Here is a 17,811-nt window from a genome sequence, read left to right on the forward strand (position 1 = left end):
CCAGTGGATCGACAATCAGCCACCTTATTAGTTCCTGGACCTATGTAAATTAATGCAAATATAGTGCATTTAAAACTAAAGTCCAGCTTTTATGTAAATTCCTCCTTCCTCAGTAATATCGGCATTCTGCCATAGTTTTTTTCGTCTTTTTTTTGTTGTGATCTCTCATTCCTCCATTCAAGGCCAATTTTTTTTCAGTGTTAAACTACATTTTTCAGGAGTGAACGAGCAGTTCAGAACATAGTGAATAAGACATTCCAAATTATCCTTTTAAAAAGTCAAAATATCTTTTAAACCCTTTTTCCTTATGGTTCAATAATAATTTTTAAATCTTTAAACCAAATGACTTGGAAGGAGTAAAACTAAGAACAAGAAACATATAAAGTGAAAAGTATTAAGTGCCTTAACTAAATTCAAAACGAACTAAAAATCCCATATCATCCTATGCAAATACAGTGGTACCTCGAGATACAAAAGGCACAACTTACGAAAAACTCGAGATACGAAAGCAAATACGAAAAATTTTACGGCTCTGCATACGAAAATTGCTCATGATACGAAAGGTTGTTGCTGTAAAGTCCGAGATTCGCCTGGACCACCGATAACAATTTTGAAACTCGCGCGCCGCCAACTGAGTAGACTCGCCACCATCCTCCCGCTCTCCCATTGGTTCCTGATGCTAGTCACCGCCATGAGATCCTTCTTTCCTATTGGTCAGCATCCCTCCCATCATGCATCTACGTACTAGTACGTAGCAGCGTTCTTTTTCAGCCACTGCTTCTCACCAGTGTTATCGTACGCATGTGGAATTCGTTCGTTCACATATACGATTTCGTTTGTTAACGTAAATTCGTGTTAGTGATTTCGTTATGCTATTTTATCGTGTTGTGTGAGAACCTAATTAGTATACGTACTACATAACTTAATTACGTACAGTATAGTCATGGGTCCCAAGAAAGTTGCTGAAGTTCACAGAAAGAAGAGAATGCTTTCTATGCAGACAAAAATGGAGATAATAAAAGAGTATGAAGCTGGCTTGCAGTTGAGTGTGATCGCTAAGGAATACGGCCGAAATCCGTCGACGATAGGCACTATCCTTAAGCAGAAGGAAGCCATCAAAGCAGCTACACCCTCCAAGGGCGTGACTATTTTGTCCAACAAGAGGAGCCATGTGCATGATGAAATGGAAAGGCTGCTTCTTCTATGGATTGAGGACAAAGAAATCGATAGTGATGCGATAACCGAGATGGCAATCTGCCAGAAGGCCAGCGCTATTTTCGGCGATTTGATTGCCCAAGCCAAAGACGACGGAGGAGAGGGGACATCGACGGCAACCCCAGAGTTCAAGGCTTCTCATGGGTGGTTCGAAAAATTCTGTAAACGGACTGGCATCCATTCGGTGGTGAAGAAATTGAAACTTTTTAAATTACGTAAAGTATAAAAAAGTAAAAAAAAATGTAAAAATAAGAAAAAAATTTAATTTTAAGTTTTTGGTAAAGTTAAGTGTTACAGTTTTGTTAACGTGTTTTGTAAAGTTTAGTTTGTTTTTCTGACATTTTTTATGTGTTTCGTAAAGTTAAGTGTACATATCTGCGTTTGTCTTCCTCCTCTGTCGCCACTTTCGGAGATAGCCTCACCTGAAAGGTAAGCTTCCACATTTTACTACATACGTACGTATGTACGTACAGTATTTCTTGTATACCATGTACACTAATACACTTTATTTACAGGTAATTAGCAGTACGTATTAAGTTAGGTATTGTATGGTCCAAATTGTTGTAGTATTTCATTGTTTATAGATCAATTTAGCTTTATTATGAAATTTACTGGGGTGTTTTTGGAGGGCTTGGAACGGATTAGCCATTTTACATGTAAAATGCAGTTCAAGATACGAAAAACTCATGATACGAAGGGCACCTCGGAACGGATTAATTTCGTATCTCGAGGTACCACTGTATTTAACATCCGTAAAGGTGCTTGGAATGAGACTTGTGGTTCAATAACTGTCATACTGATTGTGAAAATGACTAATTGGATTGTGTGACAGGTAAACTGCCAAAAATTAGTTGTGGCACCTGGCTCTAGAAGGGACACTTGAAATTCTTCATAACTACCTGAAACTAATGCTACTTGAAACAAAAGTACATATGATGAAAAAATTATACAGTAAAAGGTAAAAACTGAGAGGAAAACTATCCAGTACACAAAATTAAATATGTTGCAAAAGACAACTCATCAAGCAATGTGAACAGGGCCCTAATCTGACAGGAGGATATTTCTTAGGGAGACTGGTGTAAGCTTCCTATCACTTGATCACCCTGCTGTATAGTCATATGTATGAGTAAAAAATGAAGAGGCTTGTTGACTATCTGAACACAAATATATTCATACCATCCAAAGTATATTCAACATTTTTCCAGTTGATTTTCAATCCAGAAGTAAACCAGTAATCTCTGTTGTCTGGAAATTCTTCAACAAACTTCTCGTGTTTCTCTAGTAAATTCTTCACGTCTGCAGACAAAAAATGTTGGGCGACATTTTATATCAGATAGAGAAATCATTGTTACATCTGAAAATAGAAAAAATGAACTAATTTTACTTAGTCGTACAGTAAATATGTTATAGATCTTACAATATTTGCATTAGTATTCTTATATAAAATTATACAGCTTATTTCAAACATGCCTTTAGGAACCAATATTAGTTGTGAATACACCCTGGAAAATAGCTTAAGAACAAAGTAAACAAAATAATGCATTATACGTGAATTTTGTTGTGTAGATGTAACCTTTTCTTTAGTTTTGAATCCACAACTGTGTGATTCATTATTTTCCATAAAATGCCTCATACACTATTTTGATTATCTCACTAGACTTGCTCTCCCACAACACTCCTCTGAACTTGTGTAAAGTTATAAGTATTTCTTGATGCATTAGAGTGCTCCAGTACCAGGAACAAGTACACTTTTCTTTTGGGCCCCCAGATCAAACAGTCGTCTAGGTAGGCTATCAGTTGTATTCCTGATTTCTCGAACAACTACTGTTGCTAATTTTGTAAATTTCTTAGGGCAATGTTTAGCCGAAAGGGCATGACTGAATCTGTCCATATCTTTCCCTATCAGGAACCCTAGGAAGGGGGAGAATGGAACTGCGATAGGGACGTGCCAGTATGCATCTTTCAGATCTATAGCTGTCCAAATCCCTTTTGGAATTATTGAACGTACTAGGGGAATGGTAGTTGATTGATTATGAAATTTAGGTCTTGAAGACCAAGTGCCGGAACCCATCAGGATTTTTCAGAGCCCTAATGAAAATTAAATATACAAATTAGTATGATAAATTTTGAATAAGTGAATGATACCAGTGTTCATATATGAACGGTAAAAATGAAGAATGGTGATAGATAACACCAATAACAAATTAATAATTATCGAAATTTTATATTTAAAAAGGCATACTTTATAAAATAAAAATACCTAACTAAAATCTTTATTAAATATAGTGAAATCATATCTCATTAAAATAACCAGATTTTTTCAGATAACTCATAAGATAATCTACCTAAACACCATTTAAAATTTCCAAAATAGTCTTCCCAGCTATTAAATACTTTACCCTAAGGCAATTAAATCTAGGACAGTGCACCAGCATGTGATCAACAGATAGCTGATCATCACAGTAATCACAAACTGAGGCACTCTCTCTCTCTAAAATATAACTGTAGGTGAAGCGGGTATGGCCAATCCTCAGCCGTGTTAGGATTATCTCAAATCTTCTGATGCGATTAAAACCCGAACTCCAAAAATCAATGCTTTTTCTAATATTTGTGTACTTCCTACTCGTGTATAAAATAGGGGAAGCCCATCTCTGCTGCCATTTCTTACGGATGTACCTTCTCATAACTGGATGCATATCCATATGTGGAGCCTTATTAGTTAAGAAATCACATCTTACAGCTTCATTTGGTTCACTATCAGCCAATTCATTTCCTTCTACACCAGTGTGCCCAGGAACCCAACAAAACTTAACTGATTTGTGATGAACAGAAAGACACTAAAGCCATTCCTGGGCCTTTTGAATTAAGGGATGGGTAGGGTTAAACTTCTCTAGGGCTTCTTAATACTTCTTGAGTCACTATATATTACAGTGGATTTAAATTTCTTATCAGATGCAAGATTAAGATTAAAGCAGTGAATATGGATGAGGAGTCTGGTAACTTTTTTTATTTACAATTCCCCCTTACACCACTGCACAGCCCATCTTCTGATTTTGATCCATCAGTATAGATTTTCCTGTCATGTATAAGCCTCTCATCATGCTCCAAAAACTTGTTTCTGACTTCTTCTGGATGACCTTTCTTCTCTAATTCTTTAGTGCATACATCTATTGCTGGAATAAACCAAGGAGGGATAGCATGAAGTTTAACTTGTAAGATTTCTGCGTTTTTATATTTTCATCCTCCAGCTGTCTAAATAGAAATGGTGTTCAAGATCTACAAAATCTAAAACGACTTGAATCACACCTTTTCAAGATCTCAAAAGAAGGATTCTCCCTGCTGCTTTTCAGCTGCATGGTGTATCTCAAACCTAGCTCATGCCTCCTTAGGTCCTGTGGTAGCTGATGGGAGTCCACATAGATACTTTCAATGGGAAGTTCTAAAAGCTCCAGTGCAGACCCTTAGTAGCATATTATGCACAATGTCCAATTCCTTAAGTTTAGTCTTTGAAGCACATGAGTATACTTGGCAGCCGTTGTCTAACTTAGATAAACATACTGCATTGTAAAGCCTTAACGACGATTTCTTATCAGCACCACAATTAAAATTAAATAATACTTTTAAAATATTTAGAGATCGCTTCACTTTCACTTTTAAACTGGTCAAAAAATGATTATTCCTAAAAATTTTACTTCAGTGGAGCAAGGTAAAATAGTTCTATTTAAGGTAAGATTTTGAATGGTTTCCTAGTTCGGTGCCAGCAGAAGCGACCAGCGACAGTTTTTGATACGGAAAATCGAAATCCTTGCTCATTAGCCCACTTGCTTACTTTATTGATGGCTCTTTTCATGAACCCGCTAATTGAAACTGCATCATATCCTGTGCAGTACAGAGCCAAATCATCTACAAATAAAGAGCTTTTTACTGGTGATGATATATTTTCTAATACATCATGAATGGCAATAGCAAAGAGGGTGACCCTAAGGACACTACCTGAGGAACTCCCTCTTCTTGTAAGAAAGGTCGCAATACATGATTTCCAACTCTTACCTTAATATAGCTTTCTGATAAAAACGAATTTACTTATCTGATCCTTTTTTCTTTAATGCTTATCTTATAAAACTTTTTTATGATACCAAAGCGCCATGTGGTGTCATATACCTTTTCCAAAGCAAAGAAAACTCCTATTGTTTGGCTCTGTTTAGCAAAACCTTGTTGTATTGGCTTGAGAGCCTGAGCAAGGGATCCAAAGTAGATCTAGTTTTCCTAAAGTCAAACTGTAATTGAGGAAGCAATTTATTTGTTTCTTAGTGCCATACAAGTCTCGTGTTAATCACCTTTTCCATCAGCTTACAAACACAACTGGTGACAGCTATTGGTCTGTAGTTGCTGGGTAAAGAAGGATCCTTGTTTGGTTTCTTCATGGGGATGATTAATGATAATTTCCAGCTCTTAGGAATAATACCAGTTTCCCCAATTTCATTTATTATATCTAGAAGAAATTTCTCTGACTTTTCTGGGAGATGTTTCAGCATTTCATAAAGTATTTTATCTTCACCAGGGGCTGATGCTTTGGTATTCTGCACAGCATCTTTGAGTTCCTGCAGTGTAAATTTGCCATTATATGGTGCAAAATTATTTTCACTTAAATCAAGAGAAATCTGGGCATTTCTAATGTCTTGGAATTCTCGAGAATAGTTCTCATTACTCGATATTCTTGAGAAATGTTCTCCTAATCTTTCTGCGACCCTATCTGGTTGGGTAATTAGGTCACCATTTATCTTAAGGGTAGGCGGAGGTTAAGGGACAAACTTGCCATTTAATTATTTAATTTTCTTCCAAGTCGTTTTTGATGGTGTTTTCGAGATAATAGCATTTATGTAGCATACCCATGACTCTCTTATTGCCTCTTTAAAATATTTATTTTACTTGGCAATAGCACGTTGGTAAATAACTTTGGCTTGTGCGGTTCCACTCCTCTTATACTTTTTATAACATTTTCTAGTGATCTTTCTCATACTACTGCAGGTTTTGCTCCACCAAGGAACTGCTGGTCTAGAGGGTTTTCCTTTACATTCTTCTCCATGAAAGCAGACTCGCTAAATTTCTTCCAGCCTACTTCATCTGCCTTCCATTTAGGAGGTGATTCAGATAGCTGATTCTTAACCAATTTATGAATTGGGAAGTGGTTACTCCCATTTGGATGTTCATTAACTGACCATTCATAATCAATATAAGTACTAGATGAGCAAATGCTCAGATCAATAGGCAAGTAGGTATTGGAGTAGATATTGATGCGTCATGGCTCCATTATTAAGCAGAGTTATATTATGACCATCCATAATACCCTCCAACATCCTACCCTTTGCATCTGCCATGTGCCACCCTAAATGGGGTTGTGAACTTTAAAATCTCTGAGGAGGAGAAACGGAGTAGGAAGCTGAATATCATTATAAGTGAAATCCAAATCAGGAGAAAGGTAGATGGAGCTGACTGTAATCTGCTTGTCTAAAATGAAAGTTACTGCTACAGCTTGGGGATGAGTATTAAATTGATAGCAAAGAGTGTTGCAACGACTTATGCACAATAATTCCTGCACCTCCGTTAACTCTATCTCCTATTAGTGGTGGAGAATTTATGCTGTAACTAAATCCAGGATTATATTGTGTGCTTCCCAGCTCAGTTTCCTGGAGACACATAATGCCTGGGTTATAGTCACGGAGCAGTACCTCCAGCTCTTTGGTTTGGGCCCTGAGACCTCTACAGTTCCATTGTAGTATTGATGTGAAAACTATTTTTTGGGCGTGGTAGAAGGTACTTTGGATGGAGCCTTCTCATTTGCTCTCTTGTTTATGAGCATAATCAAGAGATGATATGGAAAGGACTGGTCTTGACAGGTTTGGCTTATTATTTGCTAATTTACTAGTTTCATTTTGTTTCCCTTTCTTGTCAAATTGTTTGAATTCAAGCCGGGGTTCTTGCATCCAGCTTAGTACTTTGTATCTGTTACTAAGTGTTGCAAGTTTAATTGGATTTGATGGAGGAGAGGATGATGGGGAACCGTCTCCTCTTTGGATGATCTTGCTCCTCAGTCACCATTAAATCAAGCAGAGATGAAGCCTAAGACAATTCCAAAGTGGTTGGGTTGAGTGTCATCTTATCCTCCTTGGAGGCTTGCGCTCTAGCCTCAATGGGCCGAGCACCTGACCCAGATGGCTGGGCCACTACCACAGGGGTTGATGCACCTGCTACATTAAGAGGGTGCTGCCACTGCTTCCCTAGTGGTAGATAGGGGTAGTGGCTGAAGAACTTGAGCATAGCTCCTAGGTTGTCGTCCTAATTAATCTTTTTGCAAAACCAATACACTTATATGCTCTGCATTGGCTTCATTTAGTGCAGACAGTTCGAATTTGTATATTTCACAATTTTTGCTATTGGATTTATGTTCCTGTTGATAATTCACACATTTTGCTTTTCTACTACATTCATCATCACGATGGACACCAGACCAATTTATAAAAAGTTTAGCATTTTTGCAGCTTTTTGATGAGTTGACAAACTTATCACAATGATAGCACTGCACTGTTCTTTGATGGAAAGGACGCACTCATACCCTTTCATTTTCAAATATGGCATGAGAAGGTGCCTCACAGTCTATGAAGGTTAAATGACCATGTTGGCAATAGCTGCCTTTATCACTCTCCGAACTGAAGTGGGGCTTATTTCTAGAATTTCTTCCTCTGCCATGTCATATAGGTCTTTATCAAATGGTACTACTCCTCTCCCATAACTAAAGCTTAAGTGGGGTTTGACCTTTGTAATCATTTCATTACTTTTAAAGTTCAACAAGGTCAGCATATATTCTTGGGTTGTGGACTTGGCATGAATAAGAACGATGTTCTTCCCATAATGAGAAATGTCTCCGCTGTTTATTCCTCCCACTTTTTTCTGAAGAAACCTGCAAATTTTGTAGTAGTTATAATTTTCCTCCTTGGCTGAAGCTACCAGCCACATAGGAAGTCTAGGAGTTCTTACTTCTGCAATCTGCTTTCTCTCTGGTTTATCTTGACCCCATTTAGAGGGCAAATAAACATCCAAGTCTTTGGGGACTTTGTCTGTTAAGGCTCCTTGTACTGTAGCTTGACCGATTTGTACGGCACTTATACTACTAGCCTTTAGAGCCTCATCATGGCTACTAGAGGTAACCCAAGCATCCCATTTAGGTTCAGCATCAGTAATGCTCATCCTGATTTCTGCAACAGTTCCAAATGATTTCAAAGCTGTCGAGATCATTTCATAATCACAACTGACTGGTAAGTCTTCGATATGGAGCATTCTCAAATTTTTCACACAACCTGGCTGTGTTGAGGATTTAACTTTGGATGAAGATTTCTTAGAGAAGTCTGCGTCCTTGATTGAAGTCGTCATCAATGAGGCATGGCTGGAGGGTCCAGGGGAGGGGATGTCAGGAGGGGATCAAATTCGTTATTACTTCTTTTCATTAATTTATTTTTGGAGAAGTCATCAACATTTGGAGAATTTCGAATCTCCATGGGGGGTGCAGAGGTCGTCATCTGTGCCAGAATAGCACCATCATAGGGCCCAGGGGTACTCGAATCCTTACAACTGCTAGACATAAAGATTTGAGAGGGGTGGGAAAAAAATAAACCTGAAAACCTTAAAAAGATATCATCAGCCTTTCATGAAGTTCATTCTTCCACCAATGGCACAAGTGAGAACCAACTCCCAAATGTCTGCATCCCTATCCTACCCAACAGAGGATGGCACAACATGATTAGAGTGGCCCAAGTGTAAGCCAGACCTGCTTCATAGGACTGAGAGTATTACAAGAATACAATCGTCCCCACCCTAATCACATTATGGGTAAACCGGATAGAATGCTGAGAGTCATATAACCAAAACCAGAGCCCCCTGGAATCCGTGGTCCAGTCCTGCAAAATAGTTCCAACTGAAAACTCTCAGGTCCAAACATTATCGGCCAGTTCACGGTCCAATCACAGTTCCCACTGTTTAGCTTTGGATACAGACCCATTCCCAGCTATATCTTTTCCCATTTGTCATGTCCAATAAATTTTACAAAATGTTAAAAATTCCACAATATTACTCCAAATAATTACATACAAATATGAGACTTGGACTCAAACCCAGGAACTAATTCCTGAGGTTCAAGAGCCCCCTCACCACATCAAGGTGGTCCCACATCGATGGGGGGTCAATGGTAGTTATTATCCTGAATATTTTGGCAAACAATGTGCTTGCTCAAAGTTGATAGGCCTAGGATCACTCTCCATTTGGAGGAATCCTTTTAGGGGAAACTTGAAGAGACGTGCTTGGTGGCGATTATATGCAAGCTGCTGTATGGCTCCCATTAACAGGGCCTTTCCACACAAAATCTTCCAGAGAGGGGTCTAATTTTTGGAAGAATTCCTTTACAGGAGGGGGAGGGGGCGGGATGAGAACTTTTCCACCCCAGCCCATTTTAAAATATGTAATGCTGTGTCCCCAAGGGAATAACTTCCATTGCCTGTGGTGTCTTTGAAGTCGACCCCCAGCCATACCATTCCTATTGGTATCCACCCCTTCCTCTGCCTTTGCCCTTCATAGGTATTCCAGTTGTTGCTTTTCCTTTTCCTATAACAGGGTCTTTGGACTTTGTAGAAAGGAATTCCTTGCTGTTGTTGTCCCTTTGTCAGGAGTTGTCCCTTCTGACCACCTGCCTGTCTTTGAGGAAAACATTTGGGGTGACTAAAGGCTTACAGGAATTTTTATCACAGTGAGCCTTTTTTTGTTGAGAGAAGAAAGTTTTGGGTTTTTGTTTACTGAACTCCCCTTTTTCCCAATTCTGTACAGTTCTGTTGGCGGGGTTGTTATGTTTTGTTTTTAACCACAAAAAACTCCACAAACAGGTCCTTACGGAAGGGGTTATGTAATAATGAAGTTACATTGGGAAGTGACCTGTTGAGCAAGCCGTCCAATATTATATATATATATATATATATATATATATATATATATATATATATATATATATATATATACTATGGAACTTTTCCTCTTCAGAAAGGAGTTGTAGCATTGCCCATTCCTTGGTGGAATTTTCCGAAACTGGGATGACCGTGGCAAATGGTTTTAATTCTACCATTCTTTCTGGTCTTTTAGTCAATGCAGAATTCTGAAAAATCTCTCTTTACAAGATTAATAACTTTGAAAGTGAAGGGACAGAAGGCTGGGGCTACATGGTAAGCAACTTGGGTCTTATTAAAAAATGGAAGCAGAGATCCACCCCCCACCCTTTTTTTTTTTTTTAACCTGGTAGAGGGTGTCTTCTATAGCTTTTAATGTTATAGACACAGGTAAGAAGAGCATTTCTTTAGTGGTATCTCAATGTCTGCTGATGATGGTACCAGGCACCATTCAATATTAGGGAATGCCCTATTTCAAAATTCTAAATGGACAGCTTGGATCATAGTTTTTCTCTCATTAATTAGCTATTTACTATAGAGAGAGAGAATGTGTATTGGGGTATCTTGCCAAGGATTATTAGTATAATCAGGGAGGAGTACTGAAGCTCATGTTATGTTTTGATCTGAAATTTCGTATTCCAAACTGACCATTTAGTTGTTTCTAGTTGGAATTCCAACATTAGACCTTGTCAATAATGCACAAACATATCACGATGTTGTAGTGATCTCTCCAAACCACTCAAGGGGTTAGATTTGTATTTTCAGTGCTTTGTGTAAAGCTTTTTAAAGTTGGAAATGACTTGCTGATCCATGGGTTGTAAGATTGGAGTCGTGTTAGGTGGTAGGTAGAGGACTTTCACGAACTTGAACTTGTCGAGAATATCATCTTCAAGACCAGGTGGGTGGGCTGGAGCATTATCAAAGATTAGTAATGCTTTCATCGGGAGTTTATTTTCTTGAAGATATTTCTTCACTGCAGGACCAAAGACAAGATTTACCCATTCGGTAAAAAACTGCCGTGTAACCCGTGCCCTAGCATTGGCACGCCACATAACCTGTAATTTTTCTTTAAGAATCTTGTGAGTCTTAAAGGCTCAAGGATTTTCGGAATGATATACTAGCAGTAGCTTTACTTTACAGTCACCGTTAGCATTTGCACACAATGCAAGGGTCAGATGGTCCTTCATGGGTTCACGGCCTGGCAGCTTCTTCTCCTCTGCAGTGATGTAAGTCCTCCATAGCATTTTTTTCCAAATCAATCCAGTTTCATTGCAGCTGAACACTTGTTGCGGATGTAGCCTTCCTTCACAATAAGCACAGCAAACCGAACGATGTACGCATCAGCTGCCTTAACGTCAGCACTCGCAGCTTCCCCATGCCTCGCCACCAAGTGGATGCCAGTTCTCCTCTTGAAATTATCAAACCAGCCATGACTTGCCTTAAACGTATCTTCTGCTGCCTCTTTTGAAGTTGATGGTGCTTTCTTCTTTCTTCTTCAAGTCTCTGTCACTGTATCTCCTGCCAGCTCCTTCATTTTCGCCCACACCAGCAGAAGCTTCTCCATTTCTTCATGGATATTTGTCCTTAATTGGGACAGAATTGTAGCTCCTTTCGCTAGTGTTGCACTTTTGATGGCATCCTTTTGTTTAATGATGGTACAAACTGTAGATGTACTGCGGTCATACAGCCTTGCCAGCTCAATCACTCGTACACCACGCTCATGTTTATCTATTATTTCTTGCTTTACTTCTATCGACATCATTCTCTTCATCTTTTCACCACTCTCCTTTACACTCACTTTCGTCGGCCCCATGATGGCACACAAAAAAGTTCAGTAAAAAATGTAAAAACGAAGAAAAAATGAGTACAGCGCACAAGATTCAATTTGATTCTGCGGGTAACACGTGAGAATGAACGAGATGCTCCCCGTCCTGATGCTGAACCCGGGCACGCCAACTAGCAGAATCCTCCCAAAACACTCATATCTCGGAATTCTGCTTGTATCTCGAACAAAAATATGGACCGAATTGCAGCTCGTATCTAAAAAAATTTGTATGTTGGTCTGCTCATATCTCAAGGTATTACTGTATATCCCTCTCAGGAGACCTTTTGTAATTTGACTGTGCTTTAACAACTGAAATGTAACTGCCTGTTAAACCAAGGTGCAGAAGTCCCTCCGAAAATGTAGTCATTTTAGTCAGTTTGATGGATCCTAGCATCCCGTTTGGGGAAAAGATCCTCCTCAGCCTCGATAGCAGCTGGGGCCTGGGGGATAGAATTCCTTCTAGAAGATTTCTCCCATGTCTAGCTGAAAATTGTGCCCCCTGATCCTTCTGGGTTCAGTAGGGCCATTTCAGGGATAAGAAGTATATCCCTTAGTAAGAATGTCACCCTCATGTAAAGATTATTCAACTTCCTCCACAGAGTTAACCTGGGAGGTACTGAGGACAGATGTTACTGGGTTTTGGCCCAAACATAAATCTTGTTCTGAGAAAAGGCTAAATACCAGCGGCCAGAGTTCTGCTGGAAAGGTATATTCTCCCCCTTCCCTACCCCTGTTGAACCCTAGGACTTACTGGGACAGCTTAAAAGGAGCTGTTTCGTTCTTAAAACTTGTTGTCAGTAGCATACTACAAGTTACGTACATATCTGGTGACCAAGAAAATTGTTCTTGTTTTTTTTTTTTTTTACAAGGACTATGCTTATGGCATGTGGAATGGGCTGTACCCATTGGAAAAAAGCAAACCAAGCAATTTCCTACAGAACACTTGAACTGAGGGTCCTGCATAATGGCAACCCTATAATGACATAAAGTTATTATTAAAAGTTACATAGTAATCTACGTTATATTACACCCTTTGCGGTTCAAGTTAGTTTTGACAGCTGTATATGGCTTATTAGTCCTTTTTACACTGGCAATATGAAAACCTAAATTGAATTGTCGTGCCATTCAGACCAACCTTCTATGAACTATTTGTTTAGTTAGCACAAGTTACTGTTCAATATGCCTTTAGGTTAAAGCTTTTAGAATAATCTCCATTAATCTATGAATAGAGGATTTCTTTAGACAGTTCCTGCTCAACCTATTCTAGGTCACTGCCTATTATGGGCTTATTTAAAACTTTTAAGAATATAAACCATACAGCAAGAGTCCTTTTTCAAATCTAGTTTTCTGTGGCCGAGACCATCCGTACCTGACAATCGGCCATTGCTGTTTTTTTAGGCTACTGGTAAAATATTCCCTTTAAACGGATTTTGACACAAGAAAAATCTATTTTTGGGCTCGGGTTGTGTTGTCCTGATGAAAGGTTCCCTTAGGCAGCTTTCTAGAGTACAAATACTGCTAAATGTACCACTGCTAAATGTACCAGAGAAAAAAAGGGTTTGTCGAGTTCCAACCCCCACTGCGACTATCCAATATGGATATCGTGCATGTAACAGGGATGTACGCAAGCATAGCCACAGCTATCTTACCCCGCATAGATTTAACCTCATCTGCTAGGAAGGGGTAACGATTGATATTGGGGAGCCGTTACATCGCCTATGTCTCCCGATATCAGTGTGCGTAGCTAGCGACGGACCTATGACATTCCCTTTTAGCAGCCGGGTAGAGTATCGTTACCTGTAACTCCCTCCTGTTATTTTACTGCTTTTTCTCTTATTTTGGATCATGGCCTTGTTTTCTCCTCCTCCTTCTAAGAAGTTGAGTATTTTTAGATGTTCAGAGAGTCAATTATGAGCTCTCATCCCATTTAATGCTATTTAGTCAGAGCTTTTTCGGGAGGTTTTCGCCTCGCGGCGACTCCGGTCTCGCCGCCTTACGAAGCTCATGATTATTTTTATATTTTATTTTATATATTTATTTATTTATTTACTTTTTGATAGGATATTTAGTATTTTCCTTTATTTAGGTCTTTATCTTTAGCTAGCTTTGTCCAGTCCTTGGCCTTTGTTGGACTTTGCTAGTTAGCCTACTCCACCCTCAGGAGTTCCCCCTGATGGCACACTGAATTTCGGGTGGACGTTTGAGACTGTTCCCCAGCCTTTGCTGGATGAACTTTGCTGTCACCCGTCAGGGGTAGCCTGTCCCTTGTCCCGGTTGTCTTCGGACTTGCCTATTGCCAGTTCCCCACTGCTTGCGGTGGACGGCTCCGTCTTCGGTCAACGTCGGCCTACGTTTGTCGCCCCCCCAAGTCTCCGTTCATGCTTCTCGCCCCCCCCCTAGCATGGCACCCACAAGCGTGCTAGGACGTGAGTGCATGTTGCCCAGTGTCTTAGCAGTCGTCCTTGTTGCCCTGTCGGTCGCAGCCACCTTCTGGCTATGGATCTCCTCCACCCTTGGATTTAGCCTAGCCCAGAGGCAGTTGGCCGAAAGGATGGATGATCACTGTTGGCTGCAGCCATTTTCTAGCGTCGGTTCCTCATCCTGCCTGGGATCCCCTCCAACTAGGATAGAGCCTAGCCTAGTGGCTGTCGGCCTATAAGGTCGGCCTATGAGGTCGGCTGCAGCCGTTTTTTAGTGTCGAATCCTCATCCTGCCAGGATTCCCCTCAAACAAGAATAGAGCCTAACCTAGTGGCTGTCAGCCTACAAGGTCGGCCGACCGTTCAGCTCGGCCGCCTGTCGGCCGTAGCCTAGCTGGGTTGCCGCTCTCCCTGCTTTCTGTCTGCACCCCTAGCGGCCGTCTTGGGACTTTTGACACCCTCTTTGTATCTGGGAATAATGAACCTTCCTGAAGGTTGGTTCTTCAGAATTCCCATTAGGGACCCCCCCCTTGTAGGTTGTTCCCCTCTAGGCCGTGTCAGTCTTTCATCTAGCCCTTAACCTCCGTTAATCGGTCGGCCCGGGCACCCCACCCCTCTTCTACTGACTGTGCTTCTTTGACTTTGGTCGCTTGGCACCTTGGCCCCCGGCTTCAGTGCCTTCTTACTGAATTATCAGGGATTTGAATGAAGGTTGGTTATTCCCAGATATTGCCCTTCTATCCTTCCTTAGCCTATATATAAATTAGTCATGAGCTTCAGCTAGGCTAGCTTGTCTTTATTTCTGTTAAATATATTATTTCTGTGAAATACTGTATACTAATTTAGGCTAAGGATTGGGGTCTTCTGACCCAAATTTTTTATGTTCTGGGACCTGGAAAAGTGTCCTGTCTGCAAGGACCTTCTTCACTTTTCCTGCTACAGACCTACCGTCCCCGAAAAGGACCGGAAGTGGGCTAAACGTGAGTTAAAAACTTAGGTACGTGGTTTTGGTAAATAGGAAGAGGGGTCAACCCTACCTTCCTTCTGAGGAACTTAGAGACCTCCTCTTTCCTGATGCTCAACCTTCGGCAGTGTATAATGCCACCGTCCCCGTGGTGCAGCTGTTACCCTTGGACACCACTACCCCTGATCTAGCTAAATTGGATTAAAATACCAAAGACATGGATCTGGATGCCGAGACTGAGGAGCAGGTGGATACTCCTTGCTCGGAGGAAGAAGCAGATCTCTTGGGAGACCCCTCTGAGACTCTGTCCGGGACCACCTCCATCCCTCTTCTCTGTTTTCTCCAGCTGCCTCATCTACTGCTGTATCTGAGAGCAGTGAGACAACCTTTGCACCTTCTCGAGAGCTCCAGCCATCCCTGGTGTCTGAGACGGGTTCATTCTCCACTGAGTTTCCCACTGCTCCCTCAGAGGCACCCTTGACCACCACCGCCCTAGATGCTGCCCTGGATTTGAAGCTGAGCTCCTTCCTGCAGTCCTTGCAGTCTCATGTTCACGGGAAAATAGCCAAGTTTTCGTTGGAGTTGTCTACTCTCAAGTTGACTATACAGACTCCTGCACAACCAGCTTCTCAGTTGGGTCAATTACCACCGGCCTCCCAACTTCCAGTTTTCAACCCACTGAACCCTTGGCGTTGTGCTGTCACCATGCCTATGGCTGATGGCATTCTCCACTGTGGGGAAGGCCTAGGGGCCAGGCCATTAGAAGACCTTTAATTTTACCCTAATCAAGCAGCCTACCCCTATTGCTATGTGAGGCTTAGTCATGATGCCTCTATCCGAGATGACACCATCCCCAAGGAAACGGTGATCTTTAGGCCCTCTGCGCGGCAAAAAGCTTCTCCCTGGCAGAGATGAAGAAGGCCGCCTGTACAGTGCTCAGGCGTTAGCCTTCAGAAAGAATCTCACATCTTTCTTGACGCCAGACAAGATGGTAGTTCCTTTCGCCACAAAGATGGCTCAGTCTGTTTTCAAGGCCGTTACTGAGGAAAAAGCCATCCCTAACCTCAAGGACTGCAAGCCGACCTCACAGGTACTACCGAATGACTCTGAGATATGGGAAGGGGTCCACCTCACTTTCAGTGTGGGGAAACTGGCTAATGATTGTGCTAGTCAGCAATTTCAAGAATGATTACCCTATTTTTCTGAAGCCCTCCTCAAAACAGAGAATGAGAGCAGAGTTCGCCTGTCAGCCTCCCTGTCTCACCAGACTATGTTGGAGGTATTGATCAACAATAACCCAGGCAAGGACCTCTACACAGCCCTGGCTAAATCCCATGCGATCGCCATGCAGCACGACTTATATGCCTTCTGTCAGGCACGCAGGGCATGCTGGAAACGTGTCCTTGCCAGCACCAAGGTTCGGCATGAGCCTAAACGCCTGATTGACTCTTATGTGTGGGGTGATAAGCTATTCCCCGATGATATGGTTAAAGAGATGCTCGATATCGCTGCCCGGGAGAATAGAAATCGTCTGGAGAAGTGGGTTGCTTCCAGTTACAAGAGGAAGTTTACCCCTGGCCAAGGGCCTCAGCCCAAGTCTGCCAAGAGACCCAAGCAGACGTCACACCGTCAAGCTGGACCTCCTCCCCCAGCTCCTGTTTACCAGATGCCTCCTCCTCCTTACCCAGCCCCCTCTCCTGCCTACAACCCTTACTATGAGCAAAGGAAGGCCAACTTTCAGGCCTACCACTCTGGACAGAACTTTCCCCAGAGAGGTGATCACCGTGGTGGTAAAGGCCGAGGTGCCAGCAACAAACATCGAGGACACCACCAAGATAAATGTGGAGGCAGAGGAGCTGGACAAGGCAAACAATGAGACCCTTCCGGTAGGAGGTTGCCTAGTCTGCTTCAAACATCAGTGGACATTCAGCGACTTGGCATTCAGTGTAGTGTCCGAAGGTCTTGGATGGAAGTGGAGGTCTCAACCTTCTCCCCCCAAGTGGTTCTTCCAGGACTCAACACCTTTCCTGGAAGAGTATGTTCAGGACCTCTTGGCCAAATGTGTCATCCGCCCGGCCAAGTCCCTGCGATTTCAAGGCCGTCTCTTCTGTGTTCCCAAGAAAGGCTTGGACAAGAAGAGGGTCATTCTGGATCTGTCGAAGCTCAACTACTTCATTCAGTGTGACAGGTTCCAGATGCTAAGTATTTTACAAATACAAACCCTACTACCCCTTGGGGCATACGCTATCTTTCATCCCCTACCTTGGTTTCAGACTCAAGGCAAAGACTTACGTATTCAGAACTATGCCTTTCTGCTCAATATAGCTCCACAGATCTTTACCAAACTAGTGGATACCATCATTCAGGTCCTACGGAGTCGTGGAATTCAGGTGGCAGCCTATCT

General features: G+C 41.5%; 1 protein-coding gene and 1 long non-coding RNA gene across 3 annotated transcripts in view; one reads left to right on the forward strand and one right to left on the reverse strand.

Annotated features, from left to right (window-relative positions):
• The window catches only part of LOC135218651 (cystinosin-like), a 203,464-nt gene that overhangs the window by 126,280 nt on the left and 59,373 nt on the right, over nucleotides 1-17,811 (forward strand). The gene's annotated exons all lie outside the window — the stretch shown is intronic.
• Nucleotides 1-17,811, reverse strand: part of LOC135218281 (uncharacterized) — a 55,958-nt gene that overhangs the window by 26,645 nt on the left and 11,502 nt on the right. Inside the window, exon 2 of the long non-coding RNA XR_010315274.1 lies at nucleotides 2,392-2,569. This is a non-coding gene — a long non-coding RNA (uncharacterized LOC135218281). The remainder of the gene's footprint in view (nucleotides 1-2,391; nucleotides 2,570-17,811) is intronic.

This window comes from Macrobrachium nipponense, chromosome 9 (assembly GCF_015104395.2).
Source record: "Macrobrachium nipponense isolate FS-2020 chromosome 9, ASM1510439v2, whole genome shotgun sequence".
NCBI lineage: Eukaryota > Metazoa > Arthropoda > Malacostraca > Decapoda > Palaemonidae > Macrobrachium > Macrobrachium nipponense.